Consider the following 19,831-nt stretch of genomic DNA (forward strand, 5'->3'; position numbering starts at 1 on the left):
GACCTCAGGGCTTGACAACATTGAAATATTTTTGAAATGCAGTCCCTGTTAAAATGCTGCAAAATGTATCTGCACATTTCCTCTGGATTTTTTCCCCTTCCTTATCATGCCATCATTACCCAGATTAGGAACTAGTTTCTCATTGGTTATTGTGCTGGCCTTTCCTAGACCTCAAGTTCTTTGTTGTTTAGGGTACAGAGTTTGACTCACTTTAATAATATTCCAGGATAGACACGGTCAGTGATCATAAGAGCTCCTTTAATCTATAGATGTCTAAACTGGGATCTCAAACATAAATGGCTAAGCGTAGCATTTTCACCTCATTATATTGTCTGGCTAATCATTTTAACAGTAAAGAAAAGCCATGAGCAGCTTTATGTGAGGAGAGACACAAATACCCCCACCAAGGGTTAAAACTCATTGCTTACTCTTCAAAACTTCAGGTGTATTGAGTGTTGTTGCTTCAATGGATGCTCCGAAATGCATTGCTCCTTCCACCATCACCCACTTACCAACCACTGCCAAGCCACACTCCCCATCATTGTCACTGCCCGTATACCCAAGAATTCCAACTTCACACTCAGATCCAAGTATTAGATATGCATGAGGGGTAAGCCTGAGATTGCAGTCACCCAAAGCATCACGAGTCTCATGAATTCGCTGAACAGCAAGAACAGCTTGATTTATTCACAGTTTACCAATGAATAACTTACTGCTTTCAATCCGAAATTGCCCCTGAATGTAGAGATCAATAATCTTTGATGCACATAATTATTGCTAACCATTTTGAGTTTTCATTCACAAATTCTGCAAAGTGGTCTGACCTAGTAGACAAAGTTCTGTCTCTTTTACCAAATCAATTACCGCTCCTTGGTCTCTTGGAGAATTGTTTGCCAGATGTAACCAGTGTACCATCACTAAATGACTCCACATTAAATACGAAGCCACAGCATTATTTCCGAGGCTATAGTTTTATTTATTACATAAAATCATTGAGTTTACAAAGACATCACGGAAGTAACAGGAATAATATGAAGCAAAAGTATATTCATAAATCCAAGTTGACTGAAGGAACAACAATTATTTTCTGTTAATATTTTCTGCTGTGCAATAAGAATAAATGAAATGAGGCAGAAGCCCGTTTGAGTCATGCTTGTGTCTTGACAACACTAATTTATCGCCTGGAAGGGTCAAGTTAATTAGGCAGTCACCTCAAGTCGTCGTCAGACAGCACCTGTCAGTTTGTGTGTTTGTAAGCATCAGTCGGAGCTGTCAGTGCTTGCGATGGTTGCTGAGGGGAGATGCTGACTGATCGAGCTCTGTGCTGGTGAAGGAAACTCTGATTGTCTCTGCCTCGGGATGTTAGCAACCCAACCAGCACTTTAACTCTGAGCTGTACAGTTCTGTAAGTACAGCATTTCATTGTCTTTTGAATGTGGAAGAGGGGTATGTGTGAAGAGAAAAAGAGATGAGGAAGATAGAGGGATTGAAAACCATGCACGTTAGAGGGAAATATATTGCAAAGAGATGGACAGATTAAAAATATTGTACGGGAAGAAGAATGCTTTCTCCAAAAAATCATTTTTAGGACCTGAAATTATTTTCTTGGTATCTATCAGAAGCTTCTAGCTCAACAGCATTATTTTGGGATTTAATCTTTATTGCATGAAATTATGTGAGATTTTGTTTAAAGCATTATGAAAATCCTGTAAGATTTTGGAATAGCTATACTGTGGGTTATTTGGGGAGACAGAAGAGATAAAGTGGAGGGAATTTGAGACTTTTACTGATGGAATGCAGAAGTGGATGAAGAAGGACAGGGGGAGAGAGAATGCAATGATGTGAGTGATTATAGGCTTGGGCTCTGCCACTCATTTTCTTTTCTTTCTCAGACTGTTAGGGGTGGTTTGTAAAGCTTGTGAGTGTCAGAGGACACACCGATCCAATCTGGCTCCTGCTCTGACTCCAAGAGCTGGTAGTAACAGCCACAGGAGCTAAAGAAAGGATGATGAGACAGTCAAGCTGAGGTCAAATACTCCTTAACAGGATCAGTGCGAGGGTGGAAATTTATGGCTTTTCTTTTTTATCAGTTCACCTAGAAGCACAACTCTGTGTTTTCTCTGCACCGCAAGAGATATAGTGAAAATTAACTAAGATTCATGCCAGAGAAAGAGGACAGATGTATGTGATCTCCAAAAATAGTTCATTCAATACAAGGTTAAAGTTACATGTTAGCGTGAGTACTGAACCAGTAAATTCAAGTATTCTGCTGTTTTCATCCTTGTATTTGTGCTGTTTTCTTTAATACAGGTAATAATTTACCTTTTAAGTTAAAAGTGGGAAACGCAGAGAAAAGCAGCATTCGCAGCATTGAATTACATGCTGTTACTAAATGTTTCTCTATACTGTTCATCAGATGTATCACTTAACATTTTGTAAGGTTACAGAACTAAAGCATTTGTATTCTTTCATGCAGCTTTCTCATTACAAATAACTGCACATTTTCTGATGTTACTGAACATGGTTTAATTGCCTTTGCCCGCTAAGCATTGAGCCAGCTTTTAAACACTTAGCACAAAGGGAATTGTTGATGCTGAACTCTGCATTTACCAGAAGTTGAAACCTCAGTGGAAAATGTTTCCATTGGAACATTGCCTCTTTCATTACTTCTATCCTGTTCTTATATAGTGTGTAATCATATATAAAGGTAAATCTTGTGGTACCTAAAAGTTTAGACGGTTGTATAAAATATTTCGTTGCAATATTCTGCTTGAATTAATCCATTTAAGGTTACAGAGAATGAGCGTGGGCTTCCCCATGCAAGTTAACTGTTAACAGATTTGTATATTTGCCAAGTAATTGCCTTTGTTAATAAAATGTTGCAATTTGCACAAATGGTAAGTTTGTAGTTGGTATGTTGTAAATCTTGTAACTATAATTTATATCTACAGAACAATTATTACTGAGAGCACCTTTTGGGGTCAGATGGAAATTATATTTTCTTGTTTCCTTTGTGGTACTTCAACTCATTGCAGAGGAATAAATGTAACTATAGTTATAAACACAGCCATGTTGACTAGTGTCAACAGAATGGATGTTAAAAAAAATAATACTCACAAACATAACACAGGCTGGATATTGTAAATTCCAACCAACAGGCTATTCCACACACACACACACACACACACACACACACACACACACACACACACACACACACACACACACACACACACACACACACACACACACACACACACACACACACACACACCAACGCTCAGTTTAAAAAATTTCAAATTCCAGCTAGCTCAGGAAGACTGACTTATCCACAAGCTGTTTGATGTGGGATAGTGCGTGGGGCTGAATTGGCCCTTGGAGAGAAAGATAGCTAAAGAAATTGTGTAGGAATCTTTTTTTCTGTGTGCTGCTGAACCCCAGGAGGCAGCGCTGACAGAAACAACAGTACAGCAGAAGATCTCTTTAACATGCGCCTGTGACTGGTGGAGCTGCTGGATTCTGTGCTAATTATCTCGGGTTCGAACTGTTTCGAGTAGTAATGATTAGAGGCAGGAATCAAAAGCTGATAACAGATAATAATGTCGTATTTCAAACCGTGTTAACAGCCAGTGGCAGCAAAAGCAGCTCAGAAGCGCAATGTGAGAGATTTGCAATGATAAAACAAAAAGAGGGAATGGGTGGTGAGATGATTAGAGTGCAGTAAAACAGACAGAAATAAATAAAAGCAAGAAAGAATGAACAGATGAGGGAGAAATCGCGATGAGAATAGAGAAAAAGAACGAGAATGAGCCAGATGTTGCCTTTATACTTCAATCATAAATTTGCATTTCTTGTAAATTTGGCCATGTGCAAATGATGCAGAATTACTTAGTTAGAAGGCTATTCCGAGTAAGTAGTCTCCTGATATTTGCACTGAGTTGGGTGGCAAACCAAAAATTACACATAGATCATTCTAAATAGAATGAAGCAGTCGTGTTTTTCCCTCTGAGAAGGAAATTGTTAGTGTGTGTGGCAGGCTACCGAATTAGCCCAGCCCATGGCATGACCTGAATCTGGACAGTGTAACAAAATCAAGGATTACATTTTCTTTGCATTATCCTGATCTGATGTGAATTGAATGAGATCTCTTTAATGCATCAAAAGTGTAAACACACTCAGATAGTCTGAGATGACCTACTGAAAATTCCCAGAGGCTCTCATTATAAAACTGAGTTTACATAGGGATATATAATAATTCAATGTATTCTCAGCAGTATATCAGAATATGAGACCACGTAGGCAAGCATGAGATGAGAATGGAGAAATACATTCATGTACGGATCAATCAAACTTTCTTTTTAAACCTAACCATCGGTGCTGGAATGCAAGGGTTAATTTATGATCAGCAGGAACTTTGCCAGCTAGTGGCACTTATTGGAAATCCCTGGTGCACTGTAGAGAATTTCCTATGGTGCATTGTCAGTGGGGAGACTCCAGTCCAATAGTGAAGACTTCGTAAATTGTGCCTATTGGCTTTGATAACCTCTGAGTGCCCCATTTAAAGTGGTTCTCCTCAACTGCTCCATCAGATAACACCAGAAGGCCAATTCACTGTGGGGGCTCTCATTTTCCTTCCTCATCCATAGCCACATGGTGGACACATTTCAAAAGGGAGAACATAAAGATAAAAATATATATATTTTTTTATCTTTCAGGGGATGTTATGGACAATGTATACCCCATGTTGGCTCATTGTTACTAAGTCAGGGATAAAATTTGAACTTACTGTTGTTTACAATCCAGTAGCAACTGTTTTTGTTTCCTGGGGAGGGGGTTGATTATAAAGTTAGCTTCTTTGCAGAGTGTGGGATTAGCATGGAGGCTGGGATGTGAAGAACAATCAATTCTCTGAAAAGAAGTACAACCAGTTAATCAGGAAACCCTACCAGCTGCATATCAGGTAGTTAGAAAACAGTGAATTGATTTGAATGAATTGCAATGCAAGCACACTATCTCCTCTAAACAGTTAAACCTGTGGATTTTCTTTATTACTTTCCTTAATTCTGATCTATTTTCATTTACACTTTGACCTAGGTATTTCTATGTCTGATAATCCAGACACAAACATTGCGTAGGTGTTCAAAAATGATTTTCTTACTTAAGTTTCCACTGAGGTTAATTTGCTCATTTGCTTTATTTGTCCATGATTCAGCCTAATGAGAGCATTCTGGGACATAATTGATTCAGAAACTATTCCACTCTGCGAATTATTCCATGATATGTTCAAGAAATGTATCCTGCAAAAGTTTTATTAATATGACTGAATATTGAAAGACCTTCAATCAGAGTACTCAATATTAAATAACAGAAAATTAAAACAAAACTCTACAGAGCCATTCACTAATTAAATTGATTCACTACATTCTTAGTAAATGAATATAAAAATTATTCATGTTTATTAATATTCCTATATCAAAAATACTCTCAATTTGTTTGAATTTAAGGACTACAAAGTCCCTCGGATCTCCTGATGATGAGCAATTAGATTCAGGATTGTGACCAGTTTAATGGGTAGCCGTGTGATTAGAAAAGAAATCCAGTTCAGGATGTGACAGAAGTTTGATCTGTGCTGCATGTACTGTAAGTTTGTATTGGTTTGATCGGTATGAATAAAATTGTACTGGGTATAACAGCATAATGAATAAACACTTCCCAGTTTTATCCAGGACACTTCCCTTTTTGTGGAGTATATATGGCACTTTGATTTTATTTTCTACATGAATCACAGGGTTATTCAATTACACTGAAACTACATTACAAAACCTCTCCAATAATAAAAAAAAATGCTTGTTGATCTATTTTTAAAACTTTCTTTCACATGTATGCCTCTAACCCAACTTTTCCTCTGAGGTGGTAATCTTCCAACATAGAATATTCTGGATACAAAAATCAGGAAGCTACTAACCTCTTATATCCACTCTCTGTGTGCACATGAAAATATCAGCTGATAACCGTTCTCAGAATATAAGCGTGCTGGTTGATTTTATTCAAGAAAGAAGAGTCTACATACTATCCTGCAAACCATTCTGCTGAAGCGTTAGATGAAGAAAAGAAAATTGACTTCATTCTATTTTGCGTGGAGAAAACCTCCACTCTAATCAGAATTGCGAAGAAGCAGATTGCGTCCGCTTATCTTGGAGTTAAACAAAGCAAAGCGGCTTCTCAGAATCACTAGGTACCATACCTAAGTTTATAAATGTTCACGTGTCATTATCATCAGCTTCATTATAACATGCTGAAAATTCATTTGTTTCCCTTTTATAGCAAATGTATTTATTTATTATAGATATTTCATTACGAGTGACATGGTGAACCAGTGGGTTAACACGTCACCTGTGTACTTATAGGATTTCAATTTGAATTCAGGCAGGTGAAATGGAATAAAATTCTAATTTCTCTTTCAAGAGTTAAGGGGATTATGTGAAATCTGTTTTCTTAATCACAATCCATTTTCCAAAGGCATACGTTTACATCAAAATCCTACCAAACATTTATCAACGAATGATGAAATATATGACACAACTTTGAGGTAAAAAGTGAGAGAAAATATGGAGCACTGAGACAGATTCATGGCTTATGTATTATAATACAAATGTGTGTAGAATTTACACAGCTTGGGAACATTATCAGAGAACAGGAGTATACACTTGATAAAGTGGAGTAGGAATACAGCAATATTGGATTTTCAAATAAGAATTATAAGTATAAAAGTAACAGGTTTTATATGCAATGAGATAATAATAAATCTGCATAACATTTCCAAGACACCTTGTTAAATGATATTCAGTTTTTAAAATCACATTTATTTGGCTCCTTATAGAAAAGGGAATTATCATATGATAATGGGAATAAGAAAATAAAGTTATGTTAAGTCACTTAAACTGTAGCTCTATTCCACGAAGATGAGCGGTCTCAGTATTATTAAAATCTGTTCTATAATGATAAAGCTGTTAATCACTACATTTGAGAAAGAAATAGTTAATATTGAAAGTAAAATAGGCACATGGAGTAACAGAAGAGAATTTGGATTAGAGTGAATAGTGCCAACGCATGTTGAGGGATTGAATTGATTTGTTCTATGTTGAGATTTCTAACTTGTTATAGGCTGCAATAAATTGGTATCATAACTTAGCAAGTCTGCAGTGCGAAGCGTAAGAGGAAATAGAAGCGTCAAACTGATATGGCGGGGATAGCTTTGGATGTAATTTGGGTGCAGAGAAAGCTGCATTAATTTCCATTCGGTCAATGGTTCACTTGGTCTGGAGTGGGTGGGAGTTAATGTGCAGAGGTCAGTATAACCATTGACTGATAATCTCATATGCGTTTAGCAACAGTTCCTAGAACATTTTCCCCGAACACAGTTCCAGTGTTTTATTTTTCTGTTAGTATCCTTATATAAAATGTAATCTATTGTTTAACTCTGAAAATCTGATAGTATCAAGACACCAATGACAGAAATATTAGAAAATATTTTTCACTTTTGGCTGTAAAATAACTTGCCAGGTTAGCCGCATTTTTCAATAACAATAATGACAAAGGGTCATGGATTCTAACATTGATGCGCTGAGTGTGATCTGACCCTTGTAGTTCTATTTTATTTTAAAGGTAAGGATAAGGTAAATATATTGAATTCTTACATGTTATATGAGGAAAATAGAGATTTCTCCAGCACTGTGAAAAATTGCTTTCAATATATGGGACCACAACATATTATACTGTGCTTTAATAATTAACACTTTACAATCAGCTGTTAAAGCAGCTATGATTATGTCAAGTTAAGTTTCCCAATATATCTCAAATGTACCAATAAATATACAATATACCGTAGGTTAGGTTAAGGTGAAGATTTGTGGTCAAGGTTCTAAATAAGAAACTGGGATTCAATTTCTTCACTCGGCTCCTCTTTAAATTTCAACTATTCTCCATTAGTGAGGGGATAATGGGCAAATACATGATAATGATCCGGATGAAGAGACTGTTTTTGGGTTTGGATTGATAATTTGAATCAAGGACATAGTTAGGTAACTGAGGGTGGTTAATGAAATAGGAACAGTGTGGGAAGATTTGGAGGATGTTTTAATTACAGGGTAACTTCATTCCAAGCAAGTGACATGGGTTAAATTGTACCACCGTAGACTGTTTTCGATGAAATTTCTCAATTCAATTTAAAAGTCAACCATGACATGGATTCTTCAAATTGTCCAACTTCAGTTCAGTGATGATCATAAGAGGCCACTATGACACTGTAGTTTCTGGACTACTTATAATTATGTTGGGTTGGATGATTGGGAGGGTCTCACAAAAATTCTATCCACTGAATTTACCTCAAAAGATGATTCTGACAGAATATGACACATTAAATGATTCAGTGAATTGTTGTGATTGGATTTCTGTCACTGTGTAAAGTGCTTTTAAACAAAACAGTATTATATGTCAAATTCTTTGATTTGAGATAAACTTATGATAAGAAAACCTTGCATTAATAGCAAGGTGAAATATTTAAAGCCTCTGATCAATGACATTGATTTATATAGAACAAACAATAAATCTAAACACAGATTAGCTTTATAAATATTGCATTGATCATGGTAAGTTTACACAAAATAATTCATTGTGGAATGAATTATTTTTCAGCAAAAGCAGAGTAACTCTGCGCATAAAAGTAGTGCTGTATAAATCTTATACAACCACTCTGAACTCTGCCTAGACAGTCAGCTTAGACTCATGGAGTTGTAGACTTGTAGCGCACAGGAACAAGCCCCTCGTCTCACCATGTCCATGCCGTCCTTTTTTGCCCATCTATACTAATCCCATTTGCCGTCATTAGTGCTGTATCATTTTATACCTTGTCTTACTTAAGTGTCTCTTTAAATACTTCAAACGTAGTGATTGTGTCTGACTCTACAACTACCCCTAGTAGTACGTTCAGATATCAACCACTCTTTAGGTAAAACATCTTTCTCTCAATCCCCCTCTAAAACTTTCTCTTTCAACTAATGCCCTTTTTTGTTGATACCCCTACGAATGAATGAAGATGCTGACTATCTGCTCTCATATTTTTTGTTCCTCTATTAGGTCACCTCTTGCGTGAGTGTTCCAAGGAAAACAAGCCCAGCCTATCCAATCTCTCCCCAGTCTGAGGAATATTTTGGTGAATCTCTTCTGGACTCCCTCCAGCATAATCAAATCATTCCTGTAGTTGGGTGACCAGTACTGCACAAAACACTCTATGTCTGGTTTAACTAGTGTTTTGTAAAGTTCCAAAATAATGTTATATTCTTTTAATTCCACACATTTTAATTTCATGTCCCATTCCCATTCTGATATGTCTATCCATGGCCTCCTCTACTGTCAAAATGAATCCAAACTCAGGTTGGAGGAACAGCACCTTATATCAGGTAGCCTCCAACCTGATGGCATGAACATTGACTTCTCTAACTTCCATTAATGCCCCTCCTCCCCTTCTTACCCCATCCCTGACATATTTAGTTGTTGGTTTTTTTTCTCTCTCTGCCCATCACTCTGCCTGTTCTCCATCTCCCTCTGGTGCTCCACCCCCTCCCCCTTCCTTTCTCCCGAGGCCTCCCGTCCCATGATCCTTTCCCTTCTCCAGCTCTGTATCACTTTTGCCAATCACCTTTCCAGCTCTTAGCTTCAACCCACCCCCTCCAGTCTTCTCCTATCATTTCGCATTTCCCCCTCCCCCCACTACTTTCAAGTCTCTTACTATCTTTCCTTTCAGTTAGTCCTGATGAAGGGTCTCGGCCCGAAACGTCGACAGTGCTTCTCCTTATGGATGCTGTCTGGCCTGCTGTGTTCCACCAGCAATTTGTGTGTGTTGTTTGTTATATTCTTTGCCCTGTCTTATGAATGCAAGCATGCCAATTGCCTTCTTCACCAGCCTGTGTTGTCACTTTTAGGCAACTATGGATTTGAAATCTTAGGTCCCTCTGTTCATCATCATTCCTTAGTGCCCCACCATTCACTGTCTATGCCTTACACTTGTTTGTCTTCCTACCTCGGCCTTTTTGACATTAAATTCCATCTTCCCCAACTTTCCACTTGATCTATATCATGCTGTAGACAACCATACGCATTATTCACAGCACCATAAATTTCCATATCATTCACGCTAATCATACTTCCTATATTCACATCCAAGTGTTAATATATACAACAACCAAAATGGGTCTCAGCACCAGTCCTTGTGGTATCACAAACTACCAACCAGAAAAGCATACTTGCCCCACCATCCTTTATCTCCTTTCACCTTGCCAGTTTTGGATCCAATTAGCGAGCTTGTCTTAGATCCCAAGCCATAGAGAACCTGTCAAAAGCCTTACCGAAGTCCACATCAATAATGTTTGGTGTGCTGCTTACATCAGTTTTTTTTTGTTACCTTCTCAAAAAATCTCATTCAAATTAAGGATTTCTCCCACAAAGGATTGTCGACTGTCCCTAATCAACTCCAAAGGCAGTTAAATTCTACCACTAAGGATTTTCCTTAATAAATTCCCTACCACTAACATGAGGCTTACCGGCTTGTAGTTGCCTGCTGCTCTTCTTAAATGAAGGGCCCTTGAAGGTTCCAACCTGAAACACTGACTGTCTATTTCTCTCCATAGATGCAGCCTGACCTGCTAAGTTCCTCCAGCTCTTTTTTTTTGTGTGTGTGTTGTTTCATATTTCCAGAATCTCATTTTCTCGTGTCTCCAAACAACAACTGTTCTATTTCTAGTCATACTCTCCAGATATTGTCTCACAGAACTTAACCTGGATGTAGTCAACAAATTCCATCTACATTCCACCTAAACCACTTGCACAACAGCAAGCCAAGCCATTGTTGGGGAGATTAAAATGCCCCGTTACGATAAGGCTATTTCTCTTAAACCTTGAGTGATTTACTTACATTATCTGTTCCTCTAATTCCTGTTGGCTACTGGAAAACCTGTAACATTAGCAAAATGATTGCCCTCTTATTTCTAAGTTCTACCCATATGGCCTTATTGGATAATTCCTCTAGGATATTCTCTTTACACTCTGCTGTTATTTTCTCCCTAACGACTGGCATGGTTCCCCTTTCTCATTTGTATTTTCCTCTGTCATGATTGAAACTTTTATACCCCGGGGCATTAAGCTGTCAGTTCTGCCCTTTCCCTGATTGCAATAACATCATAATTCACACTGCTGATCCATGCTCTAAGCTCATCTGAATTACTTGCGAGGCTCCATGCATTAAAGTAAATGCAGCTAAGCCTGCCAACCCTCCCATGCTCCCTAACCTGCCTCTGTCTGCTGTGCTCGCTGGATTTGATTTATCCTCCACATTTTTCTTCCCACCTGCTGCACTGCTACTATGCTTACGATTCCCCAGCCAAATTATGATTGCAGGGGCTTTCTATTTCTCCTCTGCCAATACACACTATGGCTTTTGGCTTTTCTCTCTGCCCTTTCAGAATATCTGATAGCTGGTCTGTGACATCCCTGAACCTAGCCTGAGACTGTTTGCCTCATGAAAGAATTCCGCACCACTACTGCTTGCCCTAGACTCTTTCCTCTCTGCTGTGCACCAGAATCAACCTTGATGCCACAAGCTTGTTAGTTGCCATTTTCCCTGAGAAGCCTTCCCTCCCATTCACTGTTCATTTTTGAGAGGAAAATAATCAGAGGGATTTCCTGCCTGCATTTACTGCCCTTCCTGGTAGTCACTCATCCCCTTTCTTTTGTACCGGTGACAAGGTTACTCAATACATTTTACGCCCTGAATATTATTTGCTGCAGGGTACTGGTCCAGCCAATTCTTGAGTTCTATCAAAGTTTCTAATTTCTCGTCCTTGCTGATATTCTGCATACTTAGCACTTTTTAATAAAAATATTTTAGATTATGTGTCCACTTGGCCAAAAGAACTGAGTATCATCAATAAATGTGACTTTGAGTTTCTTGTCACTGACCACATAACCTTCTTATCTCTGTATCATTTAGCTGCCACATAAGTTTATTGCAATCTTGGCATAATTTAAGCTTATAAAGACTTCAATTAGTTAATTAATTAATTTTCAATAAATTAGTTGAAATTAATAGAAGGGAAATTGTAAGGTGCTTATAATTGGCAGTCAAATTACACTTAGGAGTGTAAAGTAAGCCCAGAAATTCTATGGTATTATGCAATGGTTTTGAGAACTACAGGCATAATAAGTCTAAAGATACTGGATGTTACGTTTCTGGAAATTACAGCATACATCACTATGTAAGTGAGATGTTTATGAATGAAGACTGCGAGGTATGATTGACTAATGTCAATCAATATGCATGATACAATTCTATCAACATTAGGATTTTCTTCCAGGAACAGCAAGTCCACGAGCTATGAATACAGAAACAGCCCTTATCCAGGGAGATTTCCACAGGGTGAGTTCTTCGTCTCTACATTGATCACTATGATCCTTATTCCAGGTCCCTACCTCTTTTGTCTGACATCTAGCCAACAGCTGAATGGTGACTTTGCCCCATTCTCGGCAGTCAAGGGTAAATCTACCCTAAAGCAGCAGCACAATTATCACAGTTGCTACAACAACATGTTGTCCTGGAAGCATGGTCACAATTGTGTGTTACACTGGATCCACAACTCAATGTGGGTACAGTTAATGACATGAAAACGGATATTGCTGATTCTAATGTGCACAATACATTTCACATCTTGCACTTTACAATAATGCTTCAATGGGCCTCAATCAAAGCGTTACAGATCCCTGGGATACTACATTTGAAGAATTTCTAAGGCTGAGCTGTACCTCAGTACAGGACACTATCACTTGGTCCTTGGGCCTATCACTCTAAAACTATCCCGCTTTTCATATCCTAATGCTTTCCTGAGCTATCTTTCCTGACTTTTACCTGCTCCACCAAGGTCTCCAATGCAAGGTCTGAGAAGTTTGGAATGCAATATCTCCTGTGTACTTTAATGATTCCAGTTCTGGAAGATCTGTGGCCCAAATTCTGGGCTAAGCCCAATGCCAAGCTGATGATCCTTGTCAGTGAACAAACATTTTGCGGAACCATCATTCTTCTTCTGTCTGTTCCTCCATTTGTCTTGCCTGACTCCTCAAGAGCAGAATTAACTGCATGAAAGGAAAACATCATATCTGTTCTGGATGAAAAAGAATGGCCCAGCCTCATTCCATTTAAGTAGTTTGATCCACAGCCTTGCAAAATACAGCTTTTCCATCCCAATGCTTTATTGCACTATGCATATTCCCACCAAAACAACACTTTTAGACAAGCTTCACGTGTGACCTTCCCACTTGGCAAGTTGCCTGTTGCACTAACTTTGTCTTCTGCACAACCTGAATGTAACTTGTGCCGAGTGCTTAGAACCTAACTTCTAACTGTGTTCTACGTTAAGCAGAATCTTTGTGACTAAAACTGAAAATATTAGATTATATATAATATAATATATAATATTATATATATATATATATCTGATATTAGAAGTATGAAATAATCAGAAAATGCCGTTTCTCTTTCTACAGATGCTGCCTGACTGAGTTTTTCCTCTATTTGTTGTTTCCATTACCTTAGTATATCCTAGTTAAAGTACATACCATTCAGAAAATGAACCACAGTGAATTATCTAGGCCGTTCTAATAGCACCTCCCAAACTTGTAATCCCAATCATCATGAAAGACATGAGGTAGGTAAGGATACTGATTCCTGCATACTTACCTCCAAATCACACATATTCCAAAACAAAAACAGGAAACTCAGTAAGTCAAAGACAGTCCAGGGGAAAGAAACAGAGTTAACGCTTCAGGTTTAAAACCTGTAGATCTGCAGATCATAGAACATAATACTGTACAGGAAAGTACAGGCCAACTCAGTGAGTAAACAAGTTTGCTATAAGTTACAAAGATGAGAAGGATTAAAGCCAACAGAGGGAATGTCTGTGAAGTGTAGACCATAGTTGTCAAGGTAACCATTAATTTAAAAGATGGCAGTTAGATGCAGGCAAGCTGAAGGGGAAAAATTAAAACTGAAAGGTACTGCCACATTTGTGAAGACTAAAAGAGCGAATTGGTTACCTAAAATTGCTAAATTCAGTATTAATTCTTAAGTACAATGTGCAATGAGATGTTTTTCTTTGGACGTAAGTTGGGCACCATTGTAGGTCAAAGAAAGAGGTCAGCGTAGGAGGTGGTTAGAGAATTGAAGCAACAGGTGTCTGAAAATTCAGAGTCACCCTTGCAGACTGAGTGCAAGTACCCTGCATTGTATGATCAACGTGTATTTGGTAACTCTATTCTAAAAGACCCACATCAAAGAAAGATGCGTCTGTTGGTGGAATCCCGTTGAAAGTGGTGGAAATCACATCTGATAATCTGATGTACCTGGAGGTTGTTAGGGTGGTAGGTGAGTACATGGGGAATGCTGAGCTTGCTATGACTGGGAGGAGAGGGGATGAGAGCAGAAGTGTGGGGAACAAAGGATTTGAGGTTGAGAGTCCAGGCAACTATGTTAGATGGTAATCCATGGTTAAAGAATAAGTAAGACATTTTAACTGCTCTGGTATGGAAATGTCACAAACAGTGTATATACATGCAGGTGGAGAATCAAGAAAAATGGAAAAGAGTCATTACAGAAAGCAGAGTAGGATGAGATGATGTTTTTGATGGATGTAGAATACTAAGCAGAGATGGAGATAGATGCCTAAAAAGAGAGATGAAAGTAGAAGTGGCAGATGTGGGATTAATTGTAGCATTTAAGAAGAGCTTGGATAGGTACATGGATGGGAGGGGTTTGGAGAAGGTATAGGTAGATGGGACTAGACAGAATATTGGGTTGTAATAGATTGGATGGGCTGAAGGCCTATTTCTGTACTGTAGTAATCTATGACTCTATAAGAGTTAGATAGTAAGGGCCAAATGGAAATCAATATTTTTGAGTTGTATATGAAATCAGCAAGTAGCACTAAGAAATGGTGTAACAGAAAAAGAGTTGAGGGAAGGTACTGAATTGAACAGAGAAAAATAGACTACTCCATGTAGAATGTGCAGAGAAGTTCTCTTTGATTTAGAGAAGGATACCTGTCCTCTGTTACATTTCAGGACCTCTTGTGAGATGTCTGAAAATCTAATAATCCACCCTCTTCCATGTTGTGTCACTCTTCAATAACTTCCAAGACACTTTCAGTTCCAGCATGAATGCTAGCACCTGATGTAACTTCCCTTTAAGGAGTGCAGGTTAACTTTAAGTGGTGCAGCTAGCCACTTTCGATATTGCCTCTCCAATGAAGTTTGCAACCCATCACTGATGAATTAACACTGGACGGATACCACCAGTATTTCAACCAATGAGTCGCAATTAATTACCAAGTTGTCCTCCAGTAGCTTTCAGTTTACAATTGGTCTCTCTCTGCTGATTCTGTTAAAATTTCACATCTTTGATTTCTTCATTTTAAAGCAATCTCTGACAGAAACATCAGCTTGACATTTCTCCCTTGGTGAAAATTGACCTGCTATGTACATCGAGCAATCTTTTTTTGTCTTTGTTTCATAACTTGATCTCTTTTCAAGAGAGAAAGTTTCAATCTTTCCTCCAGGCAGTGTCTGGAATGAATCCAATTCTGCGCATACCCTTAATAAATAACACAAGCTTTCAAAAACAGCGACATCAAAACTCCATGTAAAATTCTAATACAATCTCAGAAAAACTAGATGTAATCTCTATCCACTTTTCAATGATATTTTGGGTGGTACGTCTCAATATTCTGTCTGCCTACATTATTCTCTGTAAATGATCAAAAAATGATTTTTAAAAACTCAGTGCGCCCAGTTTGTGAGGAGGTTCAGATTGACCCGAGACAAGCTTGTTGGGTAAAGGTTACCAGAGCTTCGGGCTAAGCTAACATTTCTACAGTTGTCCAATCTTTCCTACCTTGTGGCTTTAAACATTTCCATTCCAACCTTGCTGGTTAATGGCTTCTTCCATTCTTAGATTGCTGATACTGTTTCAAGAGCTCATTCAGATGCTTAAATTTGCCAGCTTTTGGGGCACATCCATCTTTAACAAAATCTATAAACTGTGTGACTCTACTATACCCATTGTATATCTATTGAATGATTAATGAGTGGAGGGGTTTATCTCATTTTTGGCTCTCACTAATGTGTGGCCCTTCTGAACACTCGAATTTGATGATTTAATATTTCAGTGCTGTCTGTAACTTCACTCACAACCTCTGAATTACCAATTCTAAACGATTCACTGGTATTTTGTGTCTTCCTCCTCCTAAAATTTGAAGTGCTTTCCTTCTTTATGTCTAAACATCTGTTTCACCACATTTTCTTAAAGCCTCTTTTCTGCCTCTTTGAATTCCGCTGCTTGCTTTCATAAGTTTTTGCCTTTTCGTTTTTTTTCATAAGATTCTTAAAATTTTGTCGGCTTTCTCTTTCTTTTTGAAGTGGACTGATCCGTAACATGTAAATCTGGTGCACTTCAGAATCAAACGAATGCCCATAGCTGATGTTGTGGGAGCAATAAATTTAATCAGCTGTTATACGAGCTTTGTAAAGTGACCAGTCGAATAGAATAGTAGAAGTAACTTCATTATTTATGCAAGAGTGGCCATCCAGACCCGGAAACATATGCAAATTTCTTCAAGGAAAGATGTGAAACGATACTGCTTTCATTGGAGTAAAGGGAATGAATCGTAAAAAAAGGAAGTGATATGTACACTCAGTGGCCACTTTGTTAGGTACACCTGTGTACCTGCTCATTAATACAAATATCTAATCAGCCAACCACATGGCAGTAATTCAATGCATAAAAGCATGCAGACACATTCAAGAGGTTCAGTTGTTCAGATCTAACATCAGTATTGGAAAGAAATATAAGTGACTTTAACTGTGGAATGATCATTGGTGCCAGATGGGATGGTTTGAATATCTCAGAAACTGCCAATCTCCTGGGATTTTCATGCATAACAGTCTCTAGAATTTACATGGAATGGTACAGAAAACAAAATACATCCAGCGTGGTGCAGTTCTGGGTGAAAATGCCTTGTTAATGAGAGAGGTCAGAGGAGAATGGCCAAACCAGTTCAAGCTGACAGGAAGGTGACAGTAACTCAAATAGCCATGTGTAACAACAGTGGTGTAAAGAAGAGCTTCTCTGAATGTACAACATATCAAACTCTGAACTGGATGGGCTACAGCAGCAGAAGACCATGAACATACACTCAGGAAGTGCCTCATAACTGGCTACCGAGTGTATTTCTGATACTATGAGAGACTTTCACCAATACAAAATACATCTGTATGACATATATATCTATTTCAATCCACAATTGTGAAATCTATTCCATCCATTCTGTAAAGATCAATATAGATCAAAGAGACCATTCAATCCATCTGAACACACAAAGTGCTGGAGGAACTCAGCAGGTCAGGCACGATCAATGGAAAAGAGTAAACAGTCAACATTTCAGGCCAAGACCCTTCATCAGGACTAGACCCTACATCCAGTCCTGACGAAGAGTCACGACCAGAAACGTCGACTCTTTACATCTTTCAGTGATGCTGCCTGACCTGCTGAGTTCCTCCAGCATTTTGTGCGTGTTGCTCTGGATTTACAGAATGTGCAGATTTTCTCCTGTTTATGATTCAACCCATCTGGTTCAATCATTCTCAGGAAACTACAATCTCCTCTTCAGCTTTACAGTTTACTTGTCATTTTAGTTATTACCCAGTTCCTTTCTCCACATCAAATATGAATTTCTACACTCTGTCACTTGACTAGTTTAGAATTGTACCCCATTACCTTATGTTCATGATAGAACATAGAATGCTGCCAAAGGTTAACCTATTTAATTCCTCATTACATTTTGTATAATTTTAGAAAATGTTATATCCTATTAAGACTCTGGGAACATGATGGCCTAGAAATAGCATTGTTTCTACAACTATGCATTAAAGTGGCAATAGATGTAGAACCAATGCCATTTTCATCTGGGTCTTAGGGAATGTTTTTCAAGCCTCATAGACATACTGTAAGTAACAATATACCCCAATATATACATGTACAACACATTGGAGGAACCCAGCAGGTCGGGCAGCATCCGTGGACATGAGCAGTCAACGTTTCGGGCCAAGACCCTTTATCAAAACGTTGACTGTTCATTTCCACAGATGCTGCCCGACCTGCTGAGTTCCTCCAGCGTGTTGTACGTGTTGCTTTGACCCCAGCATCTGCAGTGTACTTTGTGTGTACCCCAATATATAATGTGGTTGCACCCATTTACCATTCATAGTGATAAGCATCGAGAAGGAACCACAATCGTGGCCATGTCTTAATTTCTTAAAACAGCATTCCTGGGTTGGAATTGGCATCAGAATCAATGGGGCAGATCCAGGTGAAAGATTGGCAGGCTAAGACAAAAGGTCAGGCACCCATCAACATAATTGGACATCATGGTGACGCACATAGAATCCTATCTATGAGATCCATTGGATTCAATTATATTGCTCACCTATCATTTTCTCCCCACAAAACAAACAACTTCACCTTCAAAATGCTGTGAACTTTCCTTAACTACTTTGCAGAAAAGAAACCATCTTTGTCTTCTTTGGATGACACTCCAGCAGTGGTTCAAGTCAAGTACATCTGTTTAGGGTGTGCTTGAGTGGGCTTTTTGCCCTCTATTAGGGCCTGCTTTGTTTGAGGTGCATACTGCTCATTGTCACATATTTTATACTTCAATACCATACGAGTGATGTTAAATGTGAGGGAAGTCACCGTTTTATGGCGATTTGAAACCATGCAATTTTAACACAGATTATATTCAGTGTATGCTGGAAATTGTTAATTGTGTATTGTGATTAATTTTGCACTTAAACTTAATCTGATAACACTCCAAGAACCTGGGCTACATAATTAAATTTTTGGGGAAAGGCCCTCTGTGAAGGTTGTGGATTATGGTTTTGAATTAGTCCTTTAAATTTGGAGTCGATTTCTTGATGCCGGTTTTAATATCTCAGTAATATCTGTGAATCAGGCATCAGGTTAAGGGTGTGTAGCATGCATTAGCTTTGTGTTTGCTTTTCCTACCTGAACCATAATATCTGGGAAAGATCAATAAGTTGCATAGTAGATAGCAGAACTGAACCCATCTTCTCTACTGGAATGTAGGAGGACTCAGGTTATTAGAGTGGGGAGGTCACATGAGTAATGAGCAAATATTAGTTAGGTCCCTGCATACAGTTCTGATCATTGGATCACGCGAAGAACGTTATAGCTCTCGAGAGGGCGCAGTGGAAAGTTATGAGCATGTTGCCATGCTGGAGAATTTTAATTATATGAAGAGAGTGGTTTGGCTGGGTGTCTTCTATGAAACTGGGGAGATTGAGGAGATATTCAAGCATGCAAAATTAGGCTGAAACATGAATTTAAGATAAAGAAGGGAGGTTTAGCAGAGATCTAACAATAATTTTCTCATCTAATATTTATCATTTAATTAATCTTATTAATTCCAATGACATTAATTCGCTACTTCTGATAAGAGCTTATCAACCTGAAACGTTAACTCTGTTTTTGGCTGCCAAGCGCTGCCTTGACCTGCTGAGTATTTCCATCACTTTCACTTTTAATTCATCCCATTGGTTGAATTGGCATGTTGGGGAGGAAGCATTAAGAAGAGGGATGCCTCACGTCTTAATAAGCTGGTAAGGAAGGCGGGCTCTGTCGTGGGCAAAGTACTGGAGAGTTTAACATCGGTAGCTG

General features: G+C 38.4%; 1 protein-coding gene across 8 annotated transcripts in view; it reads left to right on the forward strand.

The window, feature by feature from the left end:
* The first annotated feature begins 1,270 nt into the window (after positions 1-1,270).
* The window catches only part of rbfox3a (RNA binding fox-1 homolog 3a), a 1,515,582-nt gene continuing 1,497,021 nt past the window's right edge, over positions 1,271-19,831 (forward strand). For 5 of the 8 annotated variants that reach the window (XM_073026039.1, XM_073026046.1, XM_073026052.1 and 2 more), the window contains exon 1: positions 1,271-1,405. The gene's annotated coding sequence lies outside the window, so the exon portion shown is untranslated. Of the gene's footprint in view, positions 1,406-1,823; positions 1,842-2,119; positions 2,237-19,831 lie in introns of those variants that run through there. The other 3 variants (XM_073026050.1, XM_073026048.1, XM_073026047.1) reach the window with 3 other exon arrangements.

The sequence above is a fragment of the Hemitrygon akajei genome, chromosome 22 (genome assembly GCF_048418815.1).
Source record: "Hemitrygon akajei chromosome 22, sHemAka1.3, whole genome shotgun sequence".
Classification (NCBI taxonomy): domain Eukaryota; kingdom Metazoa; phylum Chordata; class Chondrichthyes; order Myliobatiformes; family Dasyatidae; genus Hemitrygon; species Hemitrygon akajei.